The following is a 27,022-nucleotide window of genomic DNA, read 5'->3' as shown; positions in this document are numbered from 1 at the left end:
CAAACTCACCCGTTAAATTAAGTCTAAGAATACCCAGCTTCTTTCAACAAGAAAAATGATCTGCCTTTGCCTTTCCATAACAACCAGCTGGTTAAGCAAACACAGAGAAGCCACACTTCCCCAGTCACCAGATGCTTAATTTCAAAGTCAGTAACAATGGGGAATAATCCAATTCTTGAATTGGTAATGTTTACTACTAATTCTTTTTCTAATTCTTAGGAGACCCTTTTGAAAATTAAGCAAATGCTCTCTTTAATAACTGCAAAAAGAAAAGAGGTGGAGAATAAAAAAAAACCATGGCCTGCCCTAGCCAGATTGGCTCAGTGGATAGAGCAACAGCCTGAGAACCAAAGGATCACAGGTTCGATTCTAGTCAAGTATGTAGAGAGCACAATTCTTGGCATAGAGAAAATAAGCAACAAATATTAACTTCCTTTCTACCTGTTGTAGGCTCCTCCTTATCCAGGGGCCGGGTTGGGACACACACAGAAGGCAACCAATCGATGTGTTTCTCTCACATCACTATTTCTCTGTCATTCCCTCTCTCTGAAAATCAATGGAAAAATATTTTTAGGTGAGGATTAAAAAAAACAAACCAAAAGAACCATGGCCTATAACAGAATAATGGAGCATTATGTAAGAAACAATCCATTGAATACTATGTTATAGTTAGAAATTGGTAAGTAATGTCAACATTAAATTTACTCAAAATTCCTAAAGATGTACCTTATGCAATAATTCAACAAGTCTCAAAGGGCTGATGTAATAGGCCTAAAAAAAACCACACTAGATTGTGAGCAAAGAACAAAAGCAAAATCCCTGCCCTCAAGGAGGGCGGTGGGAGGAAAGATAATGAATAGTCAGTGATTTGTGTTATAGTGAAAGTAATGAGAAGAGGTTTGTGCAAATTTTTAGGCCAGAGTTATAAGAGTGGGAAGAAGTTGATGGATTCAGGCCACAACTCTGAAAGAGAAATAAACTGAATTTTCTGATTAGACTGCAAGTGGGGTATAAGAAAAAGTGTCAAAGATGATCTTTAAGTTTCTGGCCTGAGAAACAAGGCAAATATACCATAGGCATATTACTTTTAGAATACTTACAAGCTTTTAAGATAAATGCAAGAGGATTAATTAGATAGACAATTATCCAATTATTTAAATAGTCTTTGATATACCATGTTATGTTAATAATACATTGAACTTCTACACTGCAATAAAACATACTACTGGTACATGCAACAATATGGATGAATCTTACTTAGAACTGTTTGGTGACAGAAGCCTGAAACAAAAGAGTACTACATGATTTTATTTATACAAAGTTAAAGAAGAGGCAAAATAAATCTATAATGATAGAAATCAGAATTCTGGTTATCTTTTTTGGAGGAATATGGACTGGGAGAGAGAACTGTGGATGGTGATTATGCACAAATATCTAAATTTCCAAAAACAAACAAACAAAAACCAAAACAAAACCATCATGGAGGAGAATGAGGCTCTGTCTTAATATGATTCTCACACTGTGTAAAAAGCATCAACAGCTTACTATTGGAAGAGGAAGAAGAGCAGGATGAAAAACACCTCTATTTGGCACAGACAAGGAGGGCCTGCTCAAAGTTGACAGTGGAGGAGAAACAATGAAAATCCTTCAACATCCCAGGCCCAATATAAGCACAAGATATTGACAGCCCACTGCTGAGGAATTTCAAGTCTATAGTGTACAGAAGGTAACTATAGCAACAACTAAACCAAAATCAGCTCCCTTAGTGATTATACTGTTCCATATCCAACATCAACAGTCTGTCAAAGGCAGAGAGGTGGCCATTTCCAGGAGTAAATATTATTTACCTCAGTCTCTACTATTATTCTACACCTAATATCCAGAATTCAGTTTTAAAAAAGACACGCACGCACGCACGCGCGGACAAACAAGAAAAACACAACTGTCAAAATGAGTCAATGAACACAAAAGACCCAGAGATAACTGAAATGGACTTTAAATAGATAAACAATATATGATAGACATGCAGATAAGGGAATATAATTTGCCATAAAAAGGAATAAAGTCAAAGGCAGGGCTGGGGCAATATCTATAATAGTGTCAACAAAAGAAAAATAAAAAAAGGAAATTAAATACTATTACATACTACAACATGGATGAAACATGAATTTTGTGTGTGAAAGCCACCACCCTTATGAACCCTTGGCAGACGATCGCCTACAGCACTTGGAAGTCTCCATTGCACTGTAGCCCAGTGCAATCTTGAACAACAAGGAATCGGATATAACTTCATTTTCATCATGCTGATTTTTTAAAAAAATATATTTTATTGATTTTTTACAGTGAGGAAGAGAGAGGGATAGAGTTAGAAACATCGATGAGAGAAAAACATCAGCTGCCTCTTGCACACCCCCTACTGGGGATGTGCCCGCAACCAAGGTACATGCCCTTGACCGGAATCGAACCCAGGACCTTTCAGTCCGCAGTCCGACGCTCTATCTATTGAGTCAAACCGGTTTCGGCCATCATGCTGATTTTTAAAAAGATATTTTTATTGATTTTAGGGGAGAGGGAGAGACAGAAAGATCGGCTGCCTCCTACACGCCCCCTGCTGGGGATGGAGCCCAAACCCTGGGCATGTACTCTAACTTGGAATCAAATTGGCCACATCTTAATTCATGAATTGCCACTCAACCATTAAGCAACACCGGCTGGAAATTACAACCATTTTTAACTTACACTAAAACTTAGAATATACAAAAGGAACCCTAACCTGTTTGGCTCAGAGGATAGAGTGTCGGCCATCGGACTAAAAGGTCCCAGGTTCGATTCTGGTCAAGGGCATATACCTTGGTTGCAGGCACATCCCCAGTAGGGGATGTACAGGAGACAGCTGATCGATGTTTCTCTCTCATCAATGTTTCTAACCATCTATCCCTGTTCCTTCCTCCCTGTAAAAAAAAAAAAAAAAAAAAAAAAAAAAGAATATATGAAAGGAGGCAGCAGTTCAGAAATGAAGAGGGTATTAAATTAACACAATTTTTAGTAGAGGTTCCCATGGTGACAGTTTTTTTTTCCCCCGAGAAAAACTTCACCTGCTTTATTTTTAGTAATACATTTCTGTAGGGGGGAAAAATCCTTAAAAAATAATTGACTGTCTAAGACAAAAATAGTAATCACATATTGAGGGGTTATTAAAAGTAAAATATATGACAGAAATAGAGGATGAGAGGGAGGAAATAGAAAATGTTGCAAGGTTCTTACAACATAAATGACATCATCTTATTTGAAGGTAGACTCTGACAAGTTAAAGAAGTATATTGTAACCTCTCTGAAGAACAAAATGCATGTGTGTGTTTTTTCTCACCTGAGAATATGCTTTATTGATTTGAGAGAGGAGAAAGAGAAATATCGATGTGAGAAACACCAATCAGTTGAGGACAGAACCTACAACCTAGGGTTTTTATTTTATGACTTTTTTAGATGAAAAAATTAAGGATTAGAAAAATAGATATTTCTAGGTTAAGAAATACCTATTTAGAAAATGGGTATACAGTCAGACTGCTAGAGTTAAAACACTGGCTTTGATAGCTATGTTTCAGCTTTCTATTCTTTTTCTTAAATATATTTTTATCGATTTGTATTTGCTTGTTTTTGTTCTGTTAACCCTCACCTGAGGATATTTATCCATTGATTTTTGCTTTTAGAGAGAGGAGGGGGAGAAACAGAGACAGAGAAACATCGATTGGTTGCCTCTCTCACAAACCCTGACCAGGGTGAGGATGGAGCCTGCAACCAAGGTACATATGTGCACTTGACTGGAATTGTTTTGTATATTAAACCTTTATCAGATGTATCATTGCCAAATATGTTCTCTTATACAGTGAGGCTCCTTTATGTTTTGTTATGTTTTGATGTACTCCCATTTGTTTACTTTCTCCTTAGTTTCCTTTGCCCTAGGACAGTGGTTGGCAAACTCATTAGTCAATAGAGCCAAAAATCAACAGTACAATGATTGAAATTTCTTTTGAGAACCAATTTTTAAAACTTAAACTTATTCTAATGCCATTTCTTCAAAATAGACTCGCCCAGGCCATGGTATTTTGTGGAAGAGCCACACTCAAGGGGCCAAAGAGCCACATGTGGCTCTCGAGCCAGTTTGCCAACCACAGCCCTAAATGCATCCACAAACATATTGCTGAGAGATGCCTGAGGTTTTGCTGCCTATGATTTCTTCTAGGATTCTTATGGTTTCCCGACTTACATTTAAGTCTTTTACCCATGTTGAGTTTATTTTTGTGTATGGTGTAAGATGGTGGTCTAGTTTCATTTTTTTTTTTTTTGCATGTATCTGTCCAATTTTCCCAATACCATTTATTGAAAAGACTGTCATTTTTTAAATGTTACATACAATAAACTTTAATATTTTTAAGAAAAATGATTTTAAATCTATTACATGCAATAAATATTAATATTTCAGGAAAAAATATTTTAAATGTATTACAAAAACTGTACTAACATATCACAAAAGTTGTAGAAAATATTAAAAATCTGCAAATAACAGGATGAAGAGATTGTCTTGACTCCATTGTATGTTCTTGCCTCTTTGTCAAATATTAATTGAGCATAATGGCTTGGGTTGATTTCTGGGATCTCTGTTCTGTTCCATTGACCTAAATGCCTATTCTTGTGCCAGTACCAGGCTGTTCTGATTACGGTAGCTTTGTAGTATAACTTGAAATCTGGTATTGTAATTCCTCCAACTTTATTTTTCTTTTTCAAGATGGCTGCAGCTATTTTTTTTTTTTTATTCCATATAAATTTTTGGAGTATTTGTTCTAGATCTGAAATAGGCTGTTGGTATTTTAATACGAATTGCATTGAATCTGTAGATTGCCTTGGGTAGTATGGACATTTTAATTATGTTAATTCTGATCCTACCAACCCATTAGCTTCCCATTCTTTATTGATTTCAGAGAGGAAGGGAGAGGGAGAGAGAGAGAGAAACATCAATGATGAGAGAACCACTGATTGGCTGCCTCCTGCACACCCCACACTGGGAAACAAACCCGCAACCCAGGCATATGCCCCTGACTGGAATTGAACCCAGGACCCTTCAGTCCACATGCTGATGCTCTATCCACTAAGCCAAACAGGCCAGGGCAGCTTCCTATTCTTTTTTTTCTTTTCTTTTTAAATATATTTTTTATTGATTTTTTCACAGAGAGGAAGGGAGAGAGATAGAGAGCTAGAAACATTGATGAGAGAGAAACATCGACCAGCTGCCTCCTGCACACCCACTACCGGGGATGTGCCCGCAACCAACATACATGCCCTTGACCGGAATCGAACCTGGGACCTTTCAGTCTGCAGACTGACGCTCTACCGCTGAGCCAAACTGGTTTCGGCACAGCTTCCCATTCTTAAAGCAGGGATAACAGTTCCAACCTCACAGAGTTGTTAAAATGAATAAATTAATTACTACATGTTAAATGCTCAGAATGATCACACACACAGACAAGTGTCAGCACAGAGAATTTCAAAGAAATACATAAACATCCTATATAATAAAAGCCTATTATGCTAAGTGTCTGACTGTTTAATAAATTCAACCAGTCACTATGACGCGCACTGACCACCTGGGAGCAGACACTCCAACGGGTAGATTAGTTTGCTGCTGGGGCCCCGCTAATGGCAATTGGGCGGAGCAAGCTGGAATCTCCCTGGATCCCTCCGGACCCTGATCATGCACTCGTAGGGTCCCCTCAGGGGATGTCGGAGAGCCAGTTTTGGCCAGATCCCCACAGGCTAGGGACCCCAGCAGTGGACGAATCTGTGCACCAGGCCTCTAGTTAAATAATAAACTTGTAGAATATACTATTAAGTATAAAATCTAAGTATATCCATAATGCACCTATATACCCCATACTGTTAACCATAACAGAGAAATAAATAAACACTAAAGGCCTGGTGCACAAAATTTGTGCACTCGGGGGGAGGGGATTCCCTTTGCACGGCCTCTGACCTCTCGCAGTCCAGGAACCCTCCGGACTACTCCTACCACTGCCACTGCACTAGCCAGCTGTGAGCCCAGCTTCTGGCTGAGCACTGCTCTCCCTGTGGGAGTGAACTAACCATTAGGGGGCAGCTCCTGCATTGAGTGTCTACCCCCTGGTGGTCAGTGCACATCATAGCTGTTCTGCCCTTCAGTAGATTTGCATATTAGCCTTTTATTATATAGGATTATATTGTCACCAAACATAAAGATGCTTTAACGTATAATTCCATTCCCATTGTTAACCAGACACTGAAATAAGATTAAGGACAAAATGAGGCTTCCTGACATTGGACAGCTTATAAAAATGTCAACATATCTCTTATATAATAAGGCAATATTTTATATTTTTAAATTTGATAGTTGGACACTTTCTCTTACATTTTGAAGTAGATTTACTACTTAATACTCCAAATTAGGTGAATATCCAAAAGGGGTCTGCTGAAATAGAAATCAAAACAGTAAGAAAACCCTTAAACAGAAATTTTTGTAGCTTTATACTCATGTAAAGATACAGTAGGACACACCAGCTCTTTTAACCACTTTATGCCACATTGTGGGAAGATAAGAATCTAGTTAAGTTCTATACTCATTTCCTTTCTTCTGATCACAGTGATAGATCCTGACATTAGAGAATAACCAAGAAAAGTCATAATTTTTTAAACATCTTGCAAAAGATATTAAGAGAAATTTTTTTTTCACATTTTATAGAGCTGATGTAAAGGATAAAAAAAAAAACCTAGAAATAACATACTGTTGATTGTAGCTGTACTAAACATATGAAAATGCTTAGACTTAAACTGCCTAGCCCTTGGCACTGATTACTACTGCCATCTAGCAACAGGTCCAAAAATTAGAGAACACAAAAAAATCATCCAAGACTACGAAGTCTCTAAATAGAAAGATGCTTTAACTTAGTAATTATTAAAGCTTCTGCTAGTCACCACAAATTAAATTACATTTTGCTTAGTTGTTCTTTTCCTTTCTTTCTCTACGTGAACTCATATATTACCTCTATGTCAACTCAAAGATTTTACCAACTCTGATCTTTCTCCAAAATTACAATCCCCTATTTCTGTTTCCCTAGATCCCTACCTTTGAACATATTGCCAAATCTTCAAATTAAATAAGCCCAAAACATAACTCAAATATCTATATTCTTCATTTCTTTTAACTACACAAATATTCTGTCATCTAGACTCAAAATCTCAGAATCATTTATTATTAAAGGGAGGCAAAAAACAAGATTCAATTAAGCTAATAAATCCCACCTTGAAAATCACCCTTCACATCTCTCTCCTCACTGTTTGCTCTGCCATTATTCTCCAGTTTCTCATTACCTCTCATCTGCAATTATAGTAGTCTCCTACATGTCTGACACAGAGCAAAACAGGAAGCATTTCATCTAAAATCTGATTCCTGGACAATGATGGGAAGTATATGAGAAAGTCTTATTTCCGAAGGAAAAATAACATATAAAAAAGTTTTTGTTCTTAGAAACTACCTTCATGTTGTAAAAAATGCTAACATTTGCATAACATTAAATGGAAAACAAAAGCAAAAACATGATTTCACAAATAGTTCTTAAGTATGAAATGTTTAATTTTTATAAAGTATATTCATTCTTTTGTTGTTTCTGCACATGCTGCAGATATTTGAAATGTGAATTACACATTTTATTGCAAACCCAGACTTTTCAATGTATTTTTTATAATTTTAAAAATGATTTTTTATTGATTTTTAGAGAGGAAGGGAGCAGGAAAGAAATATCACTGTGAGTGTGAAATACCCATTAGCTGCCCCTTGCATACCCTCTACTAGGCAATCAGCTTACATTCGAGTATGTGCCCTGACTAGGAATCCAAGTGGCTACCTTTTGGTGCAGGGGATGCCACACAATCGAGTCACACCAGCCAGGGCCAGACTATTCATTATTTCCCTGAATAGAAGTACAAAAAGCATTGCTATTCTCTCCAAGATTTTTCTTAGCCCAGCCTAGTTTCTACTTTCCTTGAATGTCAAAATATTGTGTTATTCATACAGTAATAATATACTAAGTGTATTGAAGTATTTTTATCTAGTTATGTTTTACATACTTATATTTGTTTATCCCCACTGTATACACTTCTTAAGGACAGAAGCCATGTTCTCCAATTCTCTACAACCAATCTATTACTGGCCTACCTTATGAAATCCTACTTCCTGTGAGGAATGTAAACATACAAAACAAACTCAATAGAGGAAGACAAAAAGGCAAAGATAAGGAATTACACAGATATGTACAATAATGTCAAAAACAGAACACACACACACACCACCCCCTGCAAGCCTTAGAAGCAAAAGTCCCTTTTCTGGAGCTTCAATAAACACCTGCTGGTTTGAATGTAATTTAATAGCTACTTCTATATATCCATATTCCAGAAATATGTTCAAAATGGTCTTCCTTCACAAAATACTTTATAAAATCAAATTATCTAAAATTTCCTGCAAATAATGCAGTTAATACTATGTGCCTTATATGATATAAACCATGTTTTTGATGTTAAAAAAACACACACACACATCCACATTTTAAATCATTTAAGATTTAAAAAAATAACCCAATGATTCATAAATTGTATTCTTTGTATTTTTAGAATGGCTCAGGGGATTTGTGTGACTCTAAACCTCCTTTTTTAGTTCCTAAAAAAAACCCTTCACTTTATTTTTTACAATCTCAGAGAAAAGGAGGAAAAGTATGGAGAAAATAAAATAGCTTCATAAAAATAATTCAGTTTTACATTAAATGCAAATTAATGATAGGCTAATAATATCACAACTTTAAAAAAAAACACTAACCACTATAAAAATTTAGCTTCAATATCTATTCTTTTCTTGGAAGAATGCATGCTAACAACTTTAGGTCTGAGTGATAGGGGAAACTAAAGGAAGGATTCATGAAGAAAAGGGAAGGACAGCCTGGCCAGTGTGGCTCAGTGGTTGAATATTGAACTATGAATCCAAAGGTCCTAGTTTGATTGCTGGTCAAGTCACATGCCCGGGTTGTGGCCTTGATCTCCAGTAAGGGGTATGCAAGAGGCAGCCAATCAATTATTCTCTCTCATTATTGATGCTTCTTTCTCTGAAATATATATATATATATATATATATATATATATATATATATATATAGAGAGAGAGAGAGAGAGAGAGAGAGAGAGAGAGAGAGAGAGAGAGAGAGAGAGAGAGAGGGCAGAATCAAAACCAAAAATAAAAATGGTAGTTTAGCCGAAACCGGTTTGGCTCAGTGGAAAGAGCGTCGGCCTGCGGACTGTAAGGTCCCGGGTTCGATTCCGGTCAAGGGCATGTACCTTGGTTGTGGGCACATCCCCAATAGGGGGTGTGCAAGAGGCAACTGATCGATGATGCTCTCATCGATGTTTCTAACTCTCTATCCCTCTCTCTTCCTCTCTGTAAAAAAATCAATAAAAAATATATATCTATATATATTTTTTTAAAAGGTAGTTTAATAAAAATAGCCAAAAACTGGAAACACAATGGGAAGTGAAGGAACCTGTAACTGGGATGAACCTAATCAATATGCACAAGCTGAACAGGTGTTATTTTAGAAAAGGTGGCAGTGCTTTTAAAGGAAAAGATCAGCACTAGAAGTGAGGAGCACTTTATATATATATATATATATATATATATATATATATATATATATATATAGTTTTTTTTTTAATTTTAATTTTTTTTTTTTTGGCCTGAGACCTTTGGTAAATCATAGATCCAACTTGAATCTTGGTTTACACACATTTTCACTCTTATTGGGAGTTTTTTGTGTGCACAATGACATAACAGTAATTAAGATACACTGAATTCTTGCTATATGCCAGGCACTATTCTAAATGTTTTATATGCCTTATATTCCATTTAACATACCTTTACTTCTCCCATTTTATAATTAGGAAATGGGAGCTTAAAAAAGGCAGGTGATTTGTCAAAGGTCAATTGACTCACAAATGCAAAGCAGAAACTAGAACTCAAATATGATTCAAGAACCACTCTCTTAAATGTTTTCTTACACCGACTCTCAAATGGACATAGTTTATGAAGCATTTTAAAATAACCAAAAGTAAAATGGTGTTATAATTCTTTTAAGTTTTTACTTATTTAGTTTTTAAATACTACAACTGAATTTTAGAGAATAGGTAGAGGGAGAAAACCATCTATGTGGAGTAAAATATGGATGTGCTGCCTCCTGCACACCTCCTGGCATGGAGCAGGCAACTTGGGCATGTGCCCCAACTGGGAATTGAACTGGCAACCTTTTGGTGCATGGGACAACCAGCAACTGAGCCACACTGGCCAGGGCAATTTTTATTTATTGATCGACTTTAGAGAGGAAAAGAAAAGAGAAAAACATTGATTTTGTTGTTCCACTTTATTTATGTATTCATTGGTTGATTCTTGTATGTGCCCTGACCAGAGATTAAACCTGCAAATTTGGCATATCAGGACAAAATCTAACCAACTAAGCTGGTAACCAACATACCAGGGCAGGGGGTACGTATTATAATTCTTATTTGCACTAACTGAAATGAATCATCACCAATCAACCAACCAAGCAAAACAGTTAAAATATTTAAAACATACATACATGGATTTTTAAAAAGACTATGGCAATATCAATGATATAAAGCCCAGTACAAATTTTGGTATAAAATTTATATAGGCTTAAAGATTTAAAATAGGATTAGCTATAAGATACAATAAGTTTAAAATATGTCATCACCTAGAGCTTTTTCTCTTTTAGCTATTATTTCACATTAAAACTTGATGAATAAAATCAAGAATTTATTTCATAGCATTTGTCAGGAACAGTTTTCACACATCACAAATATTTTCTCATTTAGTTCTCATAACATCCTATGAAGTATTTGTTAGTATCCCATTCACAAATGGAAAACTGAAGCACAGAATGGTTATGTGTAAACAGCTAAAGATCATAGAGCTAGTAACTGGAGCCAGTACTTAATTCAGGCAATTTAGTTTAAAACCTGCTCTTATCTACTAGCTCTGCTACATTTCAAGGAATGGTGAAATTAAAATAAATAAATAAATAAATAAATAAATAGTAGTAATAATCAGGATAATTGTCCACAAAAAATAATGGAAATAAGGCCCTGGCCCGCAGGCTAAGTGGTTAGAGTACCATGGTATCCACTGAAGGGTCTGAAGGATCGCAGGTGCAATTCCAGGTCAAGGGTATGAACCTGGGCTGCAAGTTCAATCCCCAGCCCATTGGAGGGCACGCAGGAGGCAATCAATGTCTCTCACGTCAATGTTTCTCTCTTTCACTCCTAAAAATCAATGGGAAAAATATATATATCCTCCTGCGGATTAACCAAAAAGAAAAAAGAATAAAGGTAAGGAATCACTTCTTAGTATTCATACTAACCCTAGAAACACATAAAAGAGAGAGCTTACTCAGGAATTTGAAGAGCAGAAACAGTCATATGTAGTTAACATTAGTAATTTATATTCACATTTACTTCTCATTTGATCCTGATAACTCTAGGAAGTAGACAAGGCTGGTACTCATTTCAATTCTACACTCAAGCAGCTGAGGATGAAAAGGGGTGACTCTCCCAAAGGTTACTAAGTGGCTCCTACTCCGATGTCTTTCTACATCACTTAACCTCGACTTGTAGGTGTGTGTTGTAGTCTGAAGTAACTTCAAGTTAGGACCCATTTTAATTTTATGTTCATGGAAATCAAAAGCCACACTCAATTTAAGTCGTCCAAGACAAGCTGACTAGTCTAGCGAATACCGGGACTAGTCATTTAGCACTGAGTGTGTATTTTCGCGAGAAAATGACAACAGTAAAAGCATCTCTTCAGAAGTGCTACGTGATTAACGAGATAAATACACGCCAAGTGCTTAACACAGTGCATGACCTCGGAGTTTGTCCTGGGCCTTTTCCCCAAGTAGACACTTGCTTTCTGACCACGAAGATGAACAAGCCAAAGGAGCTGAGCAGGAAAGAATCCGAGGGGACAAGGGGGAGGGGAGGAGAGAGAGAACAGGTTCACCACGTCCGTTATCCTTCCTTGAACACTTGACAAAAGATGTTACGTTTTTCCTGTTGTGGTTAAGCCTTACCGGAGGGTACTTTTTCCTATTGATTTTTCAGAGAGAGTGGGGGGCGAGGGGAGAGGGAGTGAGAGAAAAGAACTTCGATCACTTCGATTTCGATCACTTCGATTGGTTGCCTCCCACACGTGCCCCGCGAGCCAGCAACCAAGGCACGGGCCCTTCACCAGAATCGCACCCGAGCCCCTTCAGTCCCAGGCCGATGCTCCCATCACTGAGCCACACCGGCTAGGGCTAGGGCTAGGCGCAACGCTTTCAATGAATGACCGGAAGGAAGTGCTGGCGGCGGCAGAGGCCCTAGGCTCGGGTCCGCGCGGGTGGGACCGACGCTCGGACCGCGGCACCAGAAGCCCCAACGCGTGGTCCTTTCCTCCGGCTCCTCCCCACGACCCTCAGCGCTAGACTTCCGCCGTTCCGCCGCCATCGGCTGAGAGATTCGCCCAGCCCGGCCCTACGAAAGGTACCTCAGCTACCAGATCACAAGCGGCGCCGCAGGGAACAAGAGCTCCGGCACAGCGAGGAGCACACAACCGGAACTCCACCCTCTACCTCTCTGATTGGGTAAACGCGCCACGGAACATGAAGAGGATTGGTCAGCAGCTGGGAGGCGGGCCTTAGCGCCAGGGAAGCGAAAGAGGCGGGGAGGCGCGAGGAATTGCCGGGAGCCGGCTTCTCTTTTGATTGGCCGGAAGCAGGACGTCTGCGCCCCTGTGGAACCAGTGTACGTAGATCGTCGCACGCCACCACCGCGACGTTAGGTTACGTCACCAGAAGTTTCAACCACTCATTGGTGGTGATCAAGGCTCAGCCTCCTGGCTGCGTGGCCAATAAAAGGGCCAGAATCAAGTGGGTTCCGCCTCTTCCGCTGGGGACTGGGTTCTTCCTTTGACACTAGACCACGTGAGTTCTTTCCTAGTTTAGATACTGGAGCTCCCACCGGGCCAGTGTTGGGTAGGGAGCTGTTATAAAGTCTCAGAAATTTCTCTTTCAAGTGAGACATATTTAACAAGAACATGCATTACTTCTAAATATGACTCAAAGGAACCAGCCTTTTACTCTCTCCTTGGCGTGGATGTGTCATTGGCTGAAAAAGTTACCAACTTTGAAGGTCGTTCCACCTCCCCCGCAGGGAACTGGTTTATCGTCCTAATCGCTCAAGTCCTATATCTTGAAATGTGGTTGTTGCTACTGAATCCTTATGAACACCTCTTCTGACGTCCTGATGTGTTGCGATATGTTTGTTTTTTAAAAAATATATTTTATTGACATTTTGCAGAGAGGAAGGGAGAGGGACAGAGAGACACAAACATCTATGGGAGAGAAACATCTATCAGCCGCCTCCTGCATCTCCCCACCCTCCACCCGCACTGGGGATGTGCCCACAACCAAGGTACATGCCCTTGACTGGAATTGAACCCGGGACCCTTTCAGTCCGCAAGCCAATGCTCTATCCACTGAGCCAAACCTGTTTCAGCGTGATATGTTTGTTTATCCTTTCATTCACCAGCACTATCAAAGCCAAAAGACACTTCAGTTAAACTGAAAGGACTTCATGTACATGTTTGTGAAAGAAATATTAGTGTTTCAGACCCTTGACTACTCAACTTGGTGCTCTGCTAGTTGTTCATAATTACCGTACTGAGGTGAATAGTAACATGTCTGGTTTGTAAAATTTTTACTGTGACGACAAACAGTCTTTGATTTTGATTAGTGTATATTTTAGAATATTTGAAAAGTATCCTTACCCTAGCCGGTTTGGCTCAGTGGATAGAGCGTGGGCCTGCAGACTGAAGGGTCCTAGATTCGATTCCAGTTAAGGGCACATGCCTGGGTTGTAGGCTCAATCCCCAGTGTGGGGCATGCAGGAGGCAGCCAACCAATGATTCTCACTCATCATTGATACTTCTCCCTCTCCCTCTCCCTTCCTCTATGAAATATATATATATATTTTTTTTAAATATATATTTTATTGATTTTTTACAGAGAGGAAGGGAGAGAGATAGAGAGCTAGAAGCGTTGATGAGAGAGAAACATTGACCAGCTGCCTCCTGCACACGCCCCACCGGGGATGTGCCCGCAACCAATGTACATGTCCTTGACCAGAACTGAACCCGGGACCTTTCAGTCCACAGACCGACGCTCTACCGCTGAGCCAAACCAGTTTCAGCAATAAAAATATATTTTTTAAAAGTACCCTAAATTTAGCAATTGTACATACTGTGAGATAAATGCAAGATGACTCTAGAGATACAGGAAGAGAATTACAGCCCCTCTTTGTATTTACTTTTTAATCTCAACATTTTTCATGTCTGTGTTTTTAAAACTGTATACGTGATATAGCAGTATAAACCTTTTGAGATATATATATATATATATATATATATATATATATATACACACACACACACACACACACATACACACACACACTCCTATATATAAAAATCCATTTGCATTTGCTATTATTAAAATACAAATTGTACATACTACTACTTGAAATACTCATGCTCAATCACTGTATTAGGGCTCTATTAGAGTGTCAATATAAGAAACATTTAAACCTGTAGAGAATTTTTATAAGTTTATTTGAGCCAAACTGACAATTGCCAGGAAGCAAAATCTCAACAAATTGAGAAAAGCTCCAGAAAATGGCAATTTTGCCAGTTATTTTCTACATCAGAATCAAAAGGGAAGATAAAAGGGAGTTAGATGAAATCCACTGATGGTAGGGAGGCAGGAGAAAGCAAAGCAGGGAAATCTCAGGGACTGGATAAAAAGTAAAACAAATAGAGACTTCTTTTACATTTGTGGTTACAGGGGTGTTAACAACAGGGTAACAATAGCAATGAGGGGTTTTGTAGTCTATGTCCTGGTACAGTGAGAGGTCTGAGAAAAAAGAAATTACCCTGACATTCCAAAGATATGTTATTGTAGATGCAAAAGACATTTGGGTCCCAGCCGGCTTGGCTCAGTGGTTAGAGTGTCAGCCTGCAGACTCAAGGGTCCCAGGTTTGATTCTGGTCAAGGGGATGTATCTTGGTTGCAGGCACATACCCAGTAGGGAGTATGCAGGAGGCAGCTGAGCAATGTTTCTCATCGATGTTTCTTTCTATCCCTCTCCCTTCCTCTCTGTGAAATATCAATAAAATATATTTTTTTAAAAACCAAAAGACAGTTGGTTTAGTTATGGTAAAGATTTACCTGTCATGGAAGATACTAGGACTTTACTACCCACCATGACTCACTTTTAGTTAGAATTTTAATTTCAGACCATCCTAGGTATTTACTGTAGGTCTCTGCGTTTGTAAGGCCTCCCCTGATCTTGTCAAGATTAGTAAATGGCCCCTTTTTTGTATACAAGAGAAACTGAGGCAATATACATTAAGGAATTTTTGCAAGGAATTGACTTACACAGTTGCGGAGGATGACCAGGGATCAAGCCTGAATGCTGGACAGGTTGAGTCTTTATTTTATAGTCAGAGCACACAAAGCAAAACAAGGGTAGTGGTCAACATGTTTACAGTGTTCTTATGAGTTTCACCTTGTTTTTGTAGCACTTGCTCCACCTCCCACAGCCCATTAGCTACCTAAGAAGCAACTAGGGAGGGCTATAAGGTTAAGCTTAATAATGCTAGGAGAGCTCTGCCCTCCAAGCGGTCAGTCCCAAGCCGCTCACTACCATGGCTATTTATTAACTCCCAAGCATGAGTGAAGTTTCAGTCCACGGGCAGAATTTCTTCTGGGAAACCTCTCAAGTTCTACTCTCAAGGACTTTCAATTAATTGAGTCAGCCCCTCCCCCCCAGATTATGTAAGACAATCTCCTTTATACTGATTATGAACATTAATCATATCTACAAAATACTTTCACAATAACACATAGATGAAGAACCTCAGATTATTTGAGAGTGGGGTTTCAGGCTAAGAAGTCATTCCAGGGAACAATATTGAACACAGTCTTGTATGTGTGGGAGTGGGTTTATTTTATAATAATAATAATAATTATTATTATTATTATTATTATTATAGATGTTTGGTACATGGTTAACTTTATTTTGTGGGAGTGGGTTAGAATAAATTATACAGAATGTACAAATCCCATTTTCCAGCCTGTCTCTTAACTCCCTGCTTCATTTGGCTGGCTAGTCCTTGAGACCTTGGCTTAACAGCTTCAGGGTCCATTCCTAAGCACCATACTCCTTTGCCCAACTATTAAATCCCAGAACCCCCTGAGTGTTTCCCAATACCTAAGGCCCACACTTAGACATGCATACTTCTATGTAAGGAGTACTTTCTGGCACGTTATCAGCTTTGGAGCTTTTGAAAATGTCAACAGGACTGCCCTTGAAGCCAAAAGTGTGGGGAGATGAGGACATCCTGTGACAGGTGCCTGCTGGTTTATACCAGTCACTATGCCAAATTGTGGTGTGTGTGTGTGTGTGTGTGTGTGTGTGTGTTTTCAATATAGTGGTGATATTTTAACTCCTTCCATTTTAAGATGGGCTTTATTATTACCCCTTTTAGTTTAGCACATGAAAGTTAGGGAATAGGCAGAACTAGAACTGAAACTGATAGTGATGTTAAAAAAAACAAAATCACACCAACTATCTCCAGAAAACCTCTTCACAGAGCTGATCAAATGTGGCTGGCAATTTGACTAGTTTAAGCTGTGTGTTCTCTTCCTGCCACTTTGAATTTAAACAGAATGAGCAAACAGTAATATAGCTACTTTAAATGGAATTAAGAGAAGAGAAAAAGGCCTGAGTGTTTGGTAAACTAGTCTCTGGGTCTTTTATTTAAACAGAGAAGTATGTTTAGAACCAAAAGAAGAAGCTTGAGATCTTGATAATTACTGTGAAAAAAATTTCACTTCTTTTTTAAAATAAGATGTGAAAGTGTCTGTTTGTAAATACATGTGAAGTTGATTTAGGGGATATGCTAAAAAAAATTGGCTCTAAATGGACAAGCTATATGTTATTGAATTGCTAAGGCAAATACTACTATAAATTTCCACCATTTTTTTTCCTCCTCAATATTTGCACCAATTTCATCTTGATTCTACCTCTCAGATTGTACATACTTTTAAAAACTTTTCAGTATGGAAAAGTTCCCTCAGACACAAATATAGAAAAAACTGTATCATGGACTATGACCCTATCAACCAACTTCAACTGATTGCTAACCTTATATCTATACTTGCACCCACTATCTCTTAATTGATTATTTATAAGCAAATTACAGATGTCATTTCATTTGTAAATATACTATTCTGTGTATCTCTAAATGATAGGACTTTTTCTCCAAAGAAATAATCATAATAGGCAGACTTTTTAATAAGGACTGTTACTCAAAATTAGGAGTGTGGTTTTGAGCAAATTATTTAATCTCTATAATCCTCATATTGCTTATCAGGTGACTATCTACTTTCAGGGATTTTTTGAAAATTAACTGTAAATAAAATACCTAGCACAGGGCTTGCCACATTGTAGGCATTTAGGAATTATTACTTCAAGTTCTTTTTTTTTTTAAATATATTTTTATTGATTTTTTACATAGAGGAAGAGATAGAGAGCTAGAAACATCAATGAGAGAGAAACATTGACCAGCTGCCTCTTGCACACCCCCTACTGGGGATGTGCCCGCAGCCAACGTACATGCCCCTGACCAGAATCGAACCCGGGACCTTTCAGTCCACAGACTGACGCTCTACCACTGAGCCAAACCGGTTTCGGCTATTCAAGTTCTAACCTTTGATCAACTAATGCACCTTGCTCTGAGAGATTATAGGAAGGATGTGTGAGAAGAAACAAATAAATCTTTTCTGTCAAAAAGCAGTTTAGACAGCTCCATCTTGGACTGCGTAACTTGGCAGCCACCATGTTGGCTGCATGGCTTACAGCTCCCCTGGGGGCTGCCATCTTGAAACAGCAAAGGCCAACCCCTCCCTTTAAATTAGCCAATCGCAAAAGACTGTGCACCAGAGCTCCAATCAAGAGTGAGGGACAGGTCACATGTGACATGGATTTTAAAGCCGAGCAGACTGCCTGCTCAGTGTGCATGTGCTTCCAGACCATGTGTGCACACCCTTTTAGGTAGAAGTAAAGATATTTGCCTTGCTGCCTGGCTCCCGAGTATGTTTTGTGTTCTATTTAAAAAAAAAAAAAAAAAGATGTTTGCTGAGCATTTTAATTGTTGAAAATGATCCTTGGGGAAAAAAGGGGGGAAATAATGAATTTACAATAGCCAGGAAATGAAATCAAGGAAGTTTAAGTCAAGTATATTAAAGTTAGACAAAGTAGAGTAGAGGCCAATATTAAAAGAGGCCCCGGGTTCGATTCCGGTCAAGGGCATGTGCCTTGGTTGTGGGCATATCCCCAGTGGGGGGTGTGCAAGAGGCAGCTGATCGATGACTCTCTCTCATTGATGTTTCTGGCTCTCTATCTCTCTCCCTCCCTCTCTGTACAAAAATCAATAAAACATATTTAAAAAAATAAAAATTAAAAGTAAAAAAATAGGCCACTCTTAGCTTTGTTGCGACTGGTGTTATGCCTTTAGTTATTGAATCATGGTAAGGTCTTAGAGATGCTGGGGTAACAAGAGCAGGGAATGGACTCAGGATCTGGGACAGCAGTTACTTACCAGCATAGAAGTAGGGTATTTCAATATTATAGCAATTGATGTAGCCATGCTAAAATTCATAGACTGAAAATTGGTTCTAGTGCTGTGAAGAAAAATAAAGCTGGCTAAGAGAGTGGAGAATGATAGAATAACTTTATATTCTTTCTGAGAAGTATGTGTTTGTATGTGTGTGCCTGTGTATGTATGTGTGCACACATGCATATAGATATTTTATACAACACTTATCTCTTGGATGACCAAAGATCTTCTGTTTACTCCACACTGACGGAGAGACTTTGGTGGGGACAAGAGGACAAGAAATAGAAATGACAAAGCCAACTTTAGACTCTTTTGATAAGGCATCCATTGTGTTGTGGTGGACTGAATAACTAATATCTTAGGACATATGCTACAATGAGTTATTGTTTTCCATAAATTGAACTGGTATGTGTGTGTGTGTGTGTGTGTGTGTGTGTGTGTGTGTGTGTGTGTGTGTGAGAGGTGTGTGTGTGTGTGTGAGAGAGAGAGAGAGAGAGAGAGAGAGAGAAATATCCTAATACAAGACAAAAACCTTCTGCATGAGTGTTTGTTGTATATTTTAAGGGGAGTAGAGTTTATGAGAAGGAGATCCTAAAAATCTCAGGAGTGCCCTTCTTTCTGACGTCAGTCTCTGACTATGAACTTGATCATATGTCCTCTGAGATACTGAATCATCAATTGCATCCTCACTTTATTTTTAATTTCGTCCTCAGTGCTATCTTTTCCTTCATCCTACAAATATACGTCTCTTCTACTCTAAAAAGAACGTTCCTGTGACCCTGACTACACATTGATTTATTCCATTTTCTATAATACCTTACATTCAGCCTCTTTTTCATCATTACCTTCATTCTTCAATATGCTAGAACGTAGCTTTAGTCTCTAGGCTTCCATAAAACCTTTTTCTCAAAGGTCACAAATCAACTTTTAATTGCCAAATGCAAAGGCTTTCTCTATTTTTGTCTGACAGGACCTACCTGCATTGGAAAACATTGACTCTGCCTCCCCTTCCCCATCTTGAAACCGAACACCACTGTCCTTTGGTTCTCTTTTATCCCAGTCTTCTTCCAGTCCCTTTGCTCCTTCTGAATGTAAATGCTTCCAGATCTCTACAAAAAAATTGTCTCTACCTTTTGTGCTCCTGAGTGTCTTCACTATTGCAGTCAACCACACTGAAAGCCTTGACGTAATTTGACCCTCTTCATTAAGTCCCGTGTTGATAAACACATTTTCATGTACCCTTGTTTTCCCCTCTACAAACACCCTAACTCAGCCACTCATTATTTACTTGGACTTTACAATAGCTTTATTTATTTATTTATTTATTTATTTATTTATTTATTATTATTATTTTTTAATATATTTTATTGATTTTTTTTTGCTCCCCTCCCTCCCTCCCATACATACCCTCCCTCCCCAGAGTTTTATGTCCATTGGTTGTACTTATATGCATGTACACAAGTCCTTCGGTTGATCTATTATCTCCCCCAAATCTTCCTCCCCTCCCCACTGTAATTTGACAGTCTGCCTGTTGCTTCCACATGTGTCAAACACAAGGCCCGCGGGCCAAATCCGTCCTGCCAGGCCTTGCAATGTGGCCCGCACCGCGCTGTCATCACTGCACTCCGCTGCGTTTCCATCACAATGACAGTTTATGACTGTTCAGTAAACCATTCGGCCCGCGATTTAGGCTGGATTTTAGATTTTGGCCCCTTCTCTGATTGAGTTCGACACCCCTACAAGTTTATACAATAGCTTTAAACCAACTTTGTTTGCCTCAATTTTCTCCTTTCTTCAGCCTTTTCTCTATAAAGTCACCAATATTTTATCTTTAAAAAGATAAGAACTCCTCAACTCTCCTACTTAGAACTTTGGTGGAATTTTAAATTTTTTTTTTTTAAAGGTAGAGTAACACATGGTTTCTCTCTGCTTCTTCCCATTTTCTAAAATTATAAAGGAATGGGAAAAGTTAACCCAGAAGAACCAAGCAAATAAGAAAGGAAAAATGAGATTTTAATAGATTTATAAGAAGATGAAAATTGAATGGAATAGTGTTAATTGATTTAGCAGGATGGAGGAAATAAAAATTTAAGGAACAAAAGTCAGAAATGTTAATGAAAACAAGTTAATGAGTTCTGAAGACACCTCAGAGGCTCAGTACTTATAGGCACCAGAGGCAGCTATTTTAGATATGGGACCAAAAGTCTGGCTATAGACTCCTATCCCACACACTCTCAGCTTTGAAAATGAACAGACAGCCAAGTACCAGACATTGGAGAAAACCTCCAACATAAAGCAAGAAGGACCTGGAGAAAATAGGGTTGAAGTAGAGAAAACTAATTTTTATTATACTCACAGAGAAGAATTTGCACAAAGAATAGGTATTTGTGTGTATTATATTTAACATATATACTAATAAGAGAGAAATATGCAAATTGACCATACCTCCGTGACACCAGACAAATCAGAAGTAGGTATTCAAATTAACCTAACAAGATTGACGGGTTAATTTGCATAGGCAGGCGCTGAGTAGCCAGGCGGGGCAGGATTCCTGCTATGAGGGGAAGGTCAGAGGGTAGAGGAGTGGTACAGGAGTGGTGCTCCAGCCAGAGCGGAAAAGACTGAGGCTCCGGCCAGAGCAAAGATGGAAGGCGGTGGCCAGAGTGAAGGCCTGGGTCCCAGGTGCCTGAGGAAAACTGGTGCCAGCAGCCAGGGGAAGGAAGGCCTATTGTACGAATCTTCTTGCAATGGGCCTCTAGTATTTATATAACAAGCTTTCTCATTAACATATATACTAATTACATGTGTAACATATGTTAGTTAACAAGGAAGAGCTTGATATACAGATTCTATATTAAGAAAGCTCTTTGGAAATGCAAAAAAAAATCACAGAAAGTAGAATAAAAAGCAAAGAAATGGAAAATAAAAGAAAAAACATTTTATAAAAAGAATTAATTTAGAAGGTTCAGTCGATACAAGTCTGGAATGAGGAGAGAGAAAATGGAGGAGAGGCATTTATCAAAGAAATAATACAAAAATGTCCAGCAACATGGCTCAGTGGTTAAGCATTTACCTATGAACCAGGAGGTCACAGTTTAATTCCTGGTCAGGGTACATGCCCAAGTTGCAGGCTTGATCCCTGTGTGAGGTGTGCAGGAGGCAGCTGATTAATGATTTTCATTAGTGATGCTTCTATCTCTTCCTCTCTAAAATCAATTTTAAAAAAACAATTCCAGCTCTGGAGTCAAGAGGACACTGGCACTTGCTACATATGTGACAGAGCAGGCTACGTATCTGCTTAACATCCAGTTGCTTCATTTCTGATATGGACATTAGGACTACTGGTATAACAGGGTTTGTTTGAGTATTATGTGAAATAAAGTATTTAAAAATATATTTTATTGATTTTTTACAGAGAGGAAGGGAGAGAAATAGAGAGCTAGAAACGTCGATGAGAGAGAAACATCGACCAGCTGCCTCTTGCACACCCCCTACTGGGGATGTGCCCACAACCAATGTACATGCCCTTGACCGGAATCGAACCTGGGACCTTTCAGTCCGCAGACCGACGCTCTACCACTGAGCAAAACCAGTTTCAGCGGATTATGTGAAATAAAGTATTTAAAATGCTTGGAACATAATATCATTAGGGTCATGTCATTCTCCCCATTGGATAACATTCCTGAGCTGGACTGGGAGTGTGTTTGATTCTATCTCTTTAAAATATAATTTTTTTTATTGATTTCAAAGAGGAATGGGAGAGGGATAGAAACATTAATGAGGACAGAGAATCATTGATTGGCTGCCTCCTACACTCCCTACTGGGAATCGAACCTGCAACCCGGGCATGTGCTCTGATCAGGAATTGAACCGTAACCTCCTGACACCAGTGGGCTGATTTGACCTTTTGACTTTCTGTCACAAATGTTTGGCCCAAAGCTTGACACCTACCAAGTACATGTTTGCTATGTTGAGGAAGGAAGAAAGAAAGAGACTCTGGAACCTTAACGGTGACTATGGGACCTGAACTGGGGTTAAAGGCTGGATAGCATCTAGCCAGGTCATAGGAGTGGTCAGTACAAAAAGTGTATCATTGGGCCGAAACTGGTTTGGCTCAGTGGATAGAGTGTCAGCCTGCAGACTGAAAGGCCTCGGGTTCGATTCCGGTCAAGGGCATGTACCTTGGTTGCGGGCACATCACCAGTAGGGGTGTGCAAGAGGCAGCTGATTGATGATTCTCTCTCATCAATGTTTCTAACTTTCTATCCCTCTCTCTTCCTCTCTGTAAAAACTCAATAAAATATATATATTTTTTAAAAAGTGTATCATTGGGAAAGAGCATGTGAGGCAGTCAGCCTTTTATAGGTGGGCCTGTGCTGGGTTAATGGGAGATAAGGTTGGTACATGTGGGATAACATTGTAAGAATGAACACAGGCAGAGATGTTTATTTCTGAGGTGATAAGCAAGGGCTCTGTGGGTTCTTGAACAAGAATACTCTGAAAATACCAATACTTGAGGAAGATTAATAAGTTAGCAGGATGCAAGACTGAATTCCTGGCCTATTTCCTTCCTACACTCTACACACCCAGTGAGTCACCACACTTGGGATGGAGCTAAGCGAAGAGCATGCATCTGAGAAGTTTTAGCAGTGAAAGGAAAACAAGAGATGAGTCAGTGGCTACTTCTAAAGAGCAGAAGAATCAAGCAAGGATAAATTGGAAAATACGAGCAGATTTAGAATTAAACTGTGATAAATACAGAGAGCCCCCTCTATTTTAGAGGAAATAATACAGTATATATATATATATATCCATGTACATGAAGAAACATGATAATGCTGGGAGAGAGAAAATGAAGGAGAGAGCATTTTAGAACTGTGGTTTTAAAACTTTTGGGTCTTAGTACCTCTTTTCACTCTTAAAAATTATTGAGGACCCCAAAGAGCTTTTGTTTATGTGCATTATGTCTGTCTATTCTTACCTGCTTGAAGTTAAAACAAAATTTTAAAGTATTTTAAGTAACAATATTAAGCCCATTACATGTTAACAGAAAAATGTGAAAAATGTGATTTCCAAAACCAACAAAAATAAATGGTAAGAAGAATTGCTCTATTTTTTAAAAAATATATTTTTATTGATCTCAGGAAGGGAAAGGAAGAGATAAATAGAAATATCAGTGATAAGAGAAAATCATTAATAGGCCGCCTCCTACATGCCCCCAACTGGGGGTGGACCCCACAACCTGGAGTTGGGGAAAGGGCATGTGCCCTGACCAATAATTGAACCCTTGACCTCCTGGTTCATGAGTCAACTCTCAGTCACTGAGCAACACCAGCTGGGCTTATTTGATTTAAATATATATATATATAGAGAGAGAGACCCAGTGCACAAATTTGTGCACAAGTGGGGGCCTTAGCCTGGCCTGTGGTATAAGGCAAAACTGGCCCTCTGACATCCTCTGATGGGTCCTGGATAGCAAGAGGGTATAGGCAAGGCCAAGGGACCCCACAGTGCACACTCGGCCAGGGAGGGATGCAGGAGGATTTCCGAGCATGTCTAGCCTGTCTTGCTCAGTCCAGATGGGCCAGACCTCAGCAACAAGCTAACCTACCAGTTGACTGTCCCCTAGTGGTCAGTGCACATCATAGCAATCAGTTGAGCTGCCTTATCATATCATTAGCTTACTAGAGGCCTGGTGCACCAAATTCACATATGGGAGTGGGTTTGGGGGTGTCCCTCAGCTCAGCCTGCACCTTCTCCAATCTGGGACCCCTCGAGGGATTTTCGACTGCTTGTTTAGGCCCAATCCCAGTAGGGCCTAAACGGGCAGTCAGACATCCCTCTCAAAATCCAGGACTGCTGGCTCCCAACTGCTCGCCTGTGTGCCTTCTTGATTGCCCCTAACCGCTTCTGCCTGCCAGCCTGATCACCCCCTAACCATTCCCATGCCAGCCTGATTGATGTCTAACTGCTCCCCTGCCAGCCTGTTGTCCCAAACTTCCCTCCTCTGCAGGCCTGGTCACTCCTAACTGCCCTCCCCTGCAGGGTTGATTGCCTCCAACTGCTCTCCCTTGCAGGCCTGGTCCCTCTCAACTGCCCTCCCTTGCAGGCCTGGTTCATTCCAACTGCCCTCCCCTGCTGGCCATCTTATGGCAACCATCTTGTATCCACATGGGGGCAGCCATCTTGTGTGTTGAAGTGATGGTCAATCTGCATATTACTCTTTTATTAGATAGGATAGAGGCCTAATGCATGGGTGGGGGCCAGTTGGTTTGCCCTGAAGGGTGTCCTTTGGGGTATGGGACAGCCTGAGTAAGGAGCCTGTAGTGGTTTTCAGGCTAGCCACGCCCTCTGGTGACCCAAGCAGAGGCCCTGGTATCTGGAATTTATTTACCTTCAGTTGAAACTTTGTAGCCTGGAGCAGAGCCAAGCCTCCTGCTTGCTCCGTGGTCGGCAGCCATTTCTGTTTGGATTTGTTTACCTTTTTTTTTTTTTTTGGTTTCTTCTGGTACTTTCTTTCTTTCTTTTTTTTTTTTAAATATATTTTATTGATTTTGTACAGAGAGGAAGGGAGAGAGAGAGAGTGCTAGAAATATCGATGAGAGAGATTCATCAATCAGCTGCCTCTTGCACACCCCCCACTGGGGATATGCCCGCAACCAAGGTACATGCCCGGGACCCTTCAGTCCCCAAGCCAATGCTCTATCCATTGAGCCAAACCGGTCCGGCTGGATTTGTTTACCTTCTATAATTGAAACTTTGTAGCCTTGAGTGGAGGCTTAGGCTTGCGAGGGCAGGCGGAAAGCTTGGCTTTCTCTGTTGCCTGGGAAACCCAAGACTCCCTCCTGCTCTCTATGGCTGTAGCCAGATGGTTGGGTTTATTTGCATACTCGCTCTGATTGGCTGGTGGACATGGCTTGTGGGTGTAACAGAGTGATGGTTAATTTGCATATTACTCTTTTATTAGGTAGGATTACACTTTGATTGGTTGAATGGCTAACTGGATGACCAGACAGCATATTAGAGTTTTATTATATAGGATCTTTTTTTAATGTCAGAGAGGAAGTGAGAGGGGAAGAGAGATGAGAGAATTGACCAGCTGCCTCCTACATGCCCACACTGGGGATCTAGCCTGCAACCTGGGCATGTGCCTTTGGCTAGAATCGAACCCAGGACCCTTCAGTTCGTAGGCCAATGCTATAACCACTGAGCAAAATCAGCTAGGGCTTATTTGATTTTTTTTTTTTTTAAGAGAGAGAGAAACATTGATCAGCTACCTCCTCTATGAGCCCTGACCAGGGATTGAACCCGTAACCTTTTTGGTATATGGGAGGACTCTCTAAAAAAATGAGCCACCTGGCCAAGGCAAGACCACAAAGCTTTGAATCATCTACTTCACATAACTGCATACAAATACATATACAAGAATGGTCATTATATCATTGTAATTTTTTAAAACCTAGCAATGTATCTTAGTCATAAAATAGAAATCTAGTTAAATGATACTACAAGAATATAATAATATTCAGGCATTAAAATTAGATAGATCTTTTATACACTTTTGTTAATTCTTTGCCGAGTTTATTTCTTTTCATTGATTTTTAGAGAAAGTGGAAGGGAGAGAGGGAGAGAGAAACATTTATGTGAGAGAGTGCAGAGGCAATTGATTGGCTGCCATCCTCAGGAGCCCTGACAGGGCTTGGGATTAAACCTGCAACCCAGGACTTGCCCTTGACCGGGAACTGAACCTGAGACCCTTTGTTTCTTGGGCTGATGCTCCAACCAGTGAGTCACACTGACCAGGACTCATATACATTTTTAAATAAAAAATGAAATGTAGCCCTAACCAGTTTGGCTCAATGGATAGAGCATCGGCCTGTGGACTGAAGGGTCACAGGTTTGATTCCGGTCAAGGGCATGTACCTTGGTTACAGGCACATTCCCAGTAGGGAGTGTACAAGAGGCAGCTGATTGATGATTCTCTCTCATATATGTTTCTAACTCTCTCTCCCTCTATCTTCCTCTCTGTAAAAAATCAATAAAATATATTAAAAATAAATAAATAAATAAATTTAAAAAGTTAATAAAATAATTAATCTCAGAGTATTCTGGTTAATTTTTATTAACTGATTTAGCTATAAATCAATACACTTTAAAGTATAGATAATATTA

The 27,022-nt window shown here is 39.4% G+C and overlaps 1 protein-coding gene across 4 annotated transcripts in view; it reads right to left on the bottom strand.

Annotated features, from left to right (window-relative positions):
* The window catches only part of WDR89 (WD repeat domain 89), a 30,354-nt gene extending 10,201 nt beyond the window's left edge, over positions 1 to 20,153 (bottom strand). The window contains exons 1-2 of one of the 4 annotated variants that reach the window (XR_004987317.2): positions 19,828 to 20,153; positions 18,812 to 18,914 (exon numbers count right to left, since the gene is read on the bottom strand). The gene's annotated coding sequence lies outside the window, so the exon portion shown is untranslated. Of the gene's footprint in view, positions 1 to 12,658; positions 13,277 to 18,811; positions 18,915 to 19,827 lie in introns of those variants that run through there. The other 3 variants (XR_006741221.1, XM_036434588.1, XM_036434581.2) reach the window with 3 other exon arrangements.
* Between the last annotated feature and the right edge of the window lie 6,869 nt (positions 20,154 to 27,022).

This window comes from Pipistrellus kuhlii, unplaced genomic scaffold (assembly GCF_014108245.1).
Source record: "Pipistrellus kuhlii isolate mPipKuh1 unplaced genomic scaffold, mPipKuh1.p scaffold_m20_p_1, whole genome shotgun sequence".
Taxonomy (NCBI): Eukaryota; Metazoa; Chordata; class Mammalia; order Chiroptera; family Vespertilionidae; genus Pipistrellus; species Pipistrellus kuhlii.
The sequence above is the reverse complement of the archived record's forward strand: the minus strand, read 5'-3'. Positions and strand labels throughout refer to the sequence as shown.